At 36.8% G+C, this 6,000-nt stretch overlaps 1 protein-coding gene across 3 annotated transcripts in view; it reads left to right on the top strand.

The window, feature by feature from the left end:
• Positions 1-6,000, top strand: part of LRCH2 (leucine rich repeats and calponin homology domain containing 2) — a 98,256-nt gene that overhangs the window by 22,548 nt on the left and 69,708 nt on the right. The gene's annotated exons all lie outside the window — the stretch shown is intronic.

The raw sequence follows: 6,000 nt of genomic DNA on the forward strand, positions 1-6,000 counted from the left end.
TGATGAATTCCAGGAACAGTGGGATTGATCATATTATTAGATGATCTTTTTTTAAATGGCTTTTTATGGGGGACCAGCAGAAAAGACCTATGGTGGGGATCTGATGTGCAAGTTAACTGTAGTCTGCATATTAGGGGTCCTTCTCAGAGTACAGGACCAGACCATTGTTCCCGTGTTTAACTCAAGGCAAGATATGCTGTTTCCGTAAAACGGAAAGACGAAACTGTGGTTGAGGTGTGGTGCTTCTGGAGTGAGAGTGGGGTGTCTGTAAAATGGAAATAATACGTTTCATGGTGTTGATCCTTGGTTGGAAAATTAATCAACAATGTGTAATTAGCACACTGTGAGATGGTGTTTAAGTAGCACATCACTTAGTCATATGACTTGTTCCAGATGATTGTGTATAATAAAGTATACGACAAATCTGAAAGGAATGCTTTCCAGTTAAAGTAGTATAATTAAAGAAACTTAAACTGAGATTCTTCGTAAGGAAATCCAGTAATTTTTTTTTTTTAAACAAGAGTGTTTAGCACTTAAATCCAGCTATTTCAATCTTGATTTCCTTCAACATATTCAGCTTTCATTTACATAGTTTTCAAAAATTATCTGTAGTTTTGGAACCAAGAAGGAAACCATGAAAAGCTTGAATTCTCCTACTTGGAGTGAGAATTCTCTAGAGCTTAAGAAGTAGGAGAGCTTCTGTGAGATAAGCATTCCTATTTTGCATATGTCAGGAAACCAAAAGTCTCTTTAAATATAACAGCTCATCTCATTGACATGCTATAATTATTCTACCATTTTAGCTATAGGACATTGTACTATCGGAATAAGCTTGCTAATAAAATCAAAGTCTTAAATACACTCACTTGCCACACTGCGCGAAAAACAAAATACAAACACTTTACCCACAAGAATTGTACAGTAACGAATTGGTGATGGTCGCAGCAATCTTGTGTCTGTGTTCACTTCTGCATTTGTGAATGGGAGGCAATGCTGCAGACCTTCCTTGAATGGGAATCCCTTTGAATTTAGTGGGTGTTGACATACACGCAGAGCAGCTGCTGCATCAGTCCATATAACAGAAAGATAATAGTGGAACAGTCTTTATTTTTTTTACATTAGCATATGGCCTAGAGGTGATACTGATACTTAATAGTAGTAGAGGTTTTTCAAATTGCTGGGTCCACATTAGCATCCTCTGAATACGAGGCCTTCATCTTTGAGCTTTGTCTGTTGTTTTTGAGGATGCTGTCTGACAAAAGAAGATCTCTTGTTGATGGCTCATCTTCACTTGTTTTTCAACAATGTTGTCTGGTTAAATGTCTATGGTGGTAGCAGATGTTGCAGTGTTTCAGCCTTTGTGGCTCCTGAGGGAGGGGTGTGTGTATATGTATATATGGGGAGGAATGTTGCTCTGAAACACTGGACATTTTTCTGTGCTGTGCACATACATGCTGTGCAGTCTCCTGTGCTTTGTCTACACAGGCTAGAATGGGAGACATCCACTGTTGGCTGTACAGTGAAAGCTGCAGTTTAGCTCAGGCATGGTTATCTGTAGGGCTAAATGACACAGCTGTCAAAATGCCTTAGCCACATCTGCATTGTGGATTCCACCATTGCGTCGGCTATTGCAGCTCTGTCAAGGAAGGTGCAGATCTTGAGTTTGAGGTCTTTTGCTCCCCCTACCCCCTTTTTGATTTTCCTCATGACACTTGCCCTAGTGTTTGAAAAGAGGAAAAGGGAGTGACTGGATATTTGCCTTTATATGAGACAGGAATAATAGGTAGAGCATGTAATTACATTATGTATTTCAAGTGTTATATTTAATGAGCCCAATATTTGACTGCATGTAGTTAATTCAACAACATTGCTCTGTCTAGTGATTGCATATGGACTGTGTAAAGGGTAATTTGATCGTGATATCTTATCATATTATTATTCCACGTATAAGGTGCCCCTCTCAGTACTTGGAGAAAATTACCTGTACACTGAGATGGCCATATGCATAGTGTGATCAGACTTGAACTGCAAGTGGAAGGTTTTGGAATCGGTCTGTAGTGTCTCTCAAAAGTTTGAGATCTTATGTGTATTAATGATGATATTTTTCTAGAACCTTATAGAAGTATTATTTAGTTTGGAAGGGGAGGAAACAGAAGTGCTTTGCTATGTATTCAGAGTGAAATGTGTAGCATATTTGGTAGAATATTTAAATTGAAAAGATGCCAGATTACCACTTATCTATTTACATTAAAAGTTCTGTTTTACTCTCATTCTGTTGACATAACTAGTAGTAGTCCAAGGATTAATAATAAATTAATCTAATCTAACACATTACCATGCCAGAGACTTTCAATTGTAAACGAGCATTATCACATAATGCAGGTTTGCAAAACTACCTGAAAGTTTACCAGGAACAGCACAAAATATAATCTCTCACCCTTTAGCATGACAACAAGGATATATGCTATGGAAAAATATATTCGTTTTCTCACTCCTCAAAAAAGTGACTGACCTGGGAGATTAGAATTTTGCAAATCTGGAATGACACTTGCCCAGGTATGGAAACATTGTACTGTGTAAGCACCAGTTGTAAAGTCAGCTGAGGGAGCACAAAATTAATGTTTTTATGTCACATATAATTTTCCTTTGCTAATGGAGTCGTTTTTTTCTTTTCCACAATGTGCACCATAGAACTTTTCTTATTGATTACAATTATCTTTGTGCATTAAAATTCAGTGTCTGTCTTTAACAGCTGGCTAGGTACCAAAAGAATTAAAAACACTTAGAAAATCCCTGCCTTTAAAGTATTAAACTATATAGATTGCACTGAAAAGGCCATTTCTCAAAGGGCCTGTGTCTGTGATAATTTATTGTGGAATATATGTGGGGATTTTAGTCCCTTTATTTCCCTTTTGCATGATTAGACTTCACCAAAACACATTTTCTCTGCTGGTTGTCAGTGAGGCAGATACCATTTGTGTTTATTAAGCAAGTGTGATAAAGTGCACTGCCCAGGTTTTGGACAGCCTCAGGTTTTTTGGTGAAGTAATAATAAATGGTATATTTTAAATCGGGAAGGAAGCATGGGTTTGGACAGTATTAACCAGTGTTAATTCGCTTTTGTTTGAAACCATCCTTAGTGTTAAATCATGTTTGAGCAAATAAATCTGTTCTTTCAGAGTCTTTATTTGAGACATGAAATTTCTTAAACTGCAAGATATAATATATATGGCAGTAAAGGTCTACAAAGTGTATGAAAAGCATTCTGAGAACTACACTTAGTTGAGCTTATCTCCACATGCAGTACTGCATTTTGGCACATAACCTCCTTTTGACAATTATCACAAGTGTACCTGTCTGAACATCAGTGATGGCAAAATGTATTTATATGCCTGCATGCCTGTAACAGTTGCACTGTAATTTTATACTGCAGTTTTCTGCATTTAATTCATTTAAAATGCCTTGGATTAGTCAGTAGCTGTGGTGTAAAAGCATCTGGATTAAACCTTAACCTTGTTTTAAACAATATTTTATTTCTCTTGATTTGTCTTCAACAGTTGATAGGGTTGGGGTGTGAAAGAGTGGGGGGAGATGTTCCAGAAGTTGGAATTAAAGAAGAGGAAAGAAGCCTTAAAAATCTAGAAACTGGGGAGGATGGAGGGAAGATGAATGGGAGTGAAAGAGGAGGACAAATAAAACAGAAGGGATTTGGAGGGAAGTTCAGTATGTGGATGGGGAAATTGGTTTGGAAGGTAATGATATTCCGGAGGGCAGGGGGATGTGACTGCATCAGGAAACAGAGAATGTAAATAATGCATCTCACTTATTATTTATTTAATATATTCTCATTCTCTCTCTCTCTCTTCTGAATGGCCCTACGGGGTTTTGTTTTCTAGGACTTCCTCTCTCCCTCAATAACAGAGGTGCTCAGAAGATCCTCATGTACTGGGGCTTTGAAGGCCACAACACTTTTTTTCCCTTCCAACCTAGGGAAACTCCCATGAGCCATCCTATGCTAGATGCCTGTGTGGGGATGGGTTGCCACAGTTCTCAGCATTCCATTTTCCTCATCTCTCCATGGGACTGATGCTGAAAGATATTAAACTTTTGTAAACCCCTTACCGACTTCAATGGGAATTGAGTGCTCAATACTTCGTGGGATCAGTCCCAGAAGAAAGAGAAGTTCTTCCACTGTAAGCACTCTAAAACACAGGCTCTCTAGTCACAAAAGGATAGGGGTTCCAGGCAGTAATAAACACTTTCTGGAGAAGATTTACTTTGTATTCTGATCAGGATTCCTGGGCCCTGTCCACTCCTGCATTGTTTTCCGACCCAGATACTAAAGATAATTCAAGATTGAAATTTATTTCATAAGTATACAGTAAAACCTCAGAGTTATGAACACCTTGGGAATAGATGTTTGTAACTCTGAGCAAAACATTATGGTTATTTGTTTAAAAGTTTACAACTAAACATTGACAAAATACAGCTTTGAAACTTCACTATGCAGAAGACAAATGCTGCCTTTAGCCATCTTAATTTAAATGACAGAAACAATTTCCTTATTTTGTCACATATTTTTTTAAACTTTTCCTACTTTTTTTTTTTTTTTTAGTAATTTACTTTTAATACAGTACTGTACTGCTTAGCTCTTTTTGGTCTCTGCAGCTGCCTGATTGCATACTTCCAGTTCCAAATGAGGTGTGTAGTTGACTGGTCGGTTTGTAACTCTGAGGTTCTCCTGCATGTAAAAAAGCTAAGAGAGAATCCAATGTGAAGCACAGTATGCAGCATGTACAGGGATTATAGTTGCCTGGGAAATAAAATTTTTGTAATCCAGTGACTGGGTCACTGTTTTTGTATATTTGAATAGACCAGTGATTTTCTTTCTACTAGACTTTCAATAGCTTTGCTACAGAAACCCAGTTTCAGGTAGGAAGAATCTTCCATTCTCTAGTGTTTTTAAAAATCAAAGCATCTTGGAAGCAGAAAATTTTGTTAATTAGGGTTGTCAATGGTGACAAGATGCATTCTTTCTTAGTTATATAGATTTAGTTTTAATTCCATTAAATTACAGTAATAAACCATTTTAAATTGCAATTTTTTGATCTAAAAGATTTTGCTTGCAAAAGCAAGTCTGTTTATCTAGGATAAGTTTGAAATGCAGTTTTAACTATTATCTCTGAGACCTTTCTACAGTTATTTTGAATAAAGGAAGAAATCTGTGTCTCTAATACACGCAGGAGTCCGGTGGCACCTTAAAGACTAACAGATTTATTTGGGCATAAGCTTTTGTGTTTTTTTTACCCATGAAAGCTTATGCCCAAATAAATCTGTTAGTCTTTAAGTGCCACCGGACTCCTCATCATTTTTGTGGATACAGACTAACACGGCTACCTTTCTGATATTTGCATCTCTGTATTCTATCTAGATTGTGTGCCCTTAATCTCTATTTTATTCAATATCAGTAGGCTTGGCAGAACTAGATTTTATTTAATTTTTTATAATTTTGACTATCAGTGTTTGTTAAGGATTTTTTTTGTTTTATCTACATGATGAAAGGAATGCATAACCAATGAAAAATCTTTCACGGACCTATTCAACAGCAAGAGGAAAAATCTATTCTATATGGTGATAATGCTGAAGAATGATAGTGCTGTAATACTACCTATAATTATTTGATGATCGTAGATCTAGAGAGTTAAAAAGTTAAAACACAAATTGTCAACATCATATGTTAAAATATAAAAATAAATATCCTTAAATTAAAATCAGTGTTCTTAAGCAACATTTTTCTTACTTCTGCCTTACTTTATCATAGACTCATAGGTCAGAAGGGACCAATATGATCATCTAGTCTGACCTCCTGCACAAAGCAGGCCACAGAACCCTACCCATCCACTTTTTTATAACAACCCCTAACCCATGACTGAGTTATTGAAGTCCTCAAAATTGTGGTTTGAAGACCTCAAGCTGCAGAGAATCCACCAGCAAGCGACC

Source organism: Chelonoidis abingdonii, chromosome 8, assembly GCF_003597395.2.
Source record: "Chelonoidis abingdonii isolate Lonesome George chromosome 8, CheloAbing_2.0, whole genome shotgun sequence".
Taxonomy (NCBI): Eukaryota; Metazoa; Chordata; order Testudines; family Testudinidae; genus Chelonoidis; species Chelonoidis abingdonii.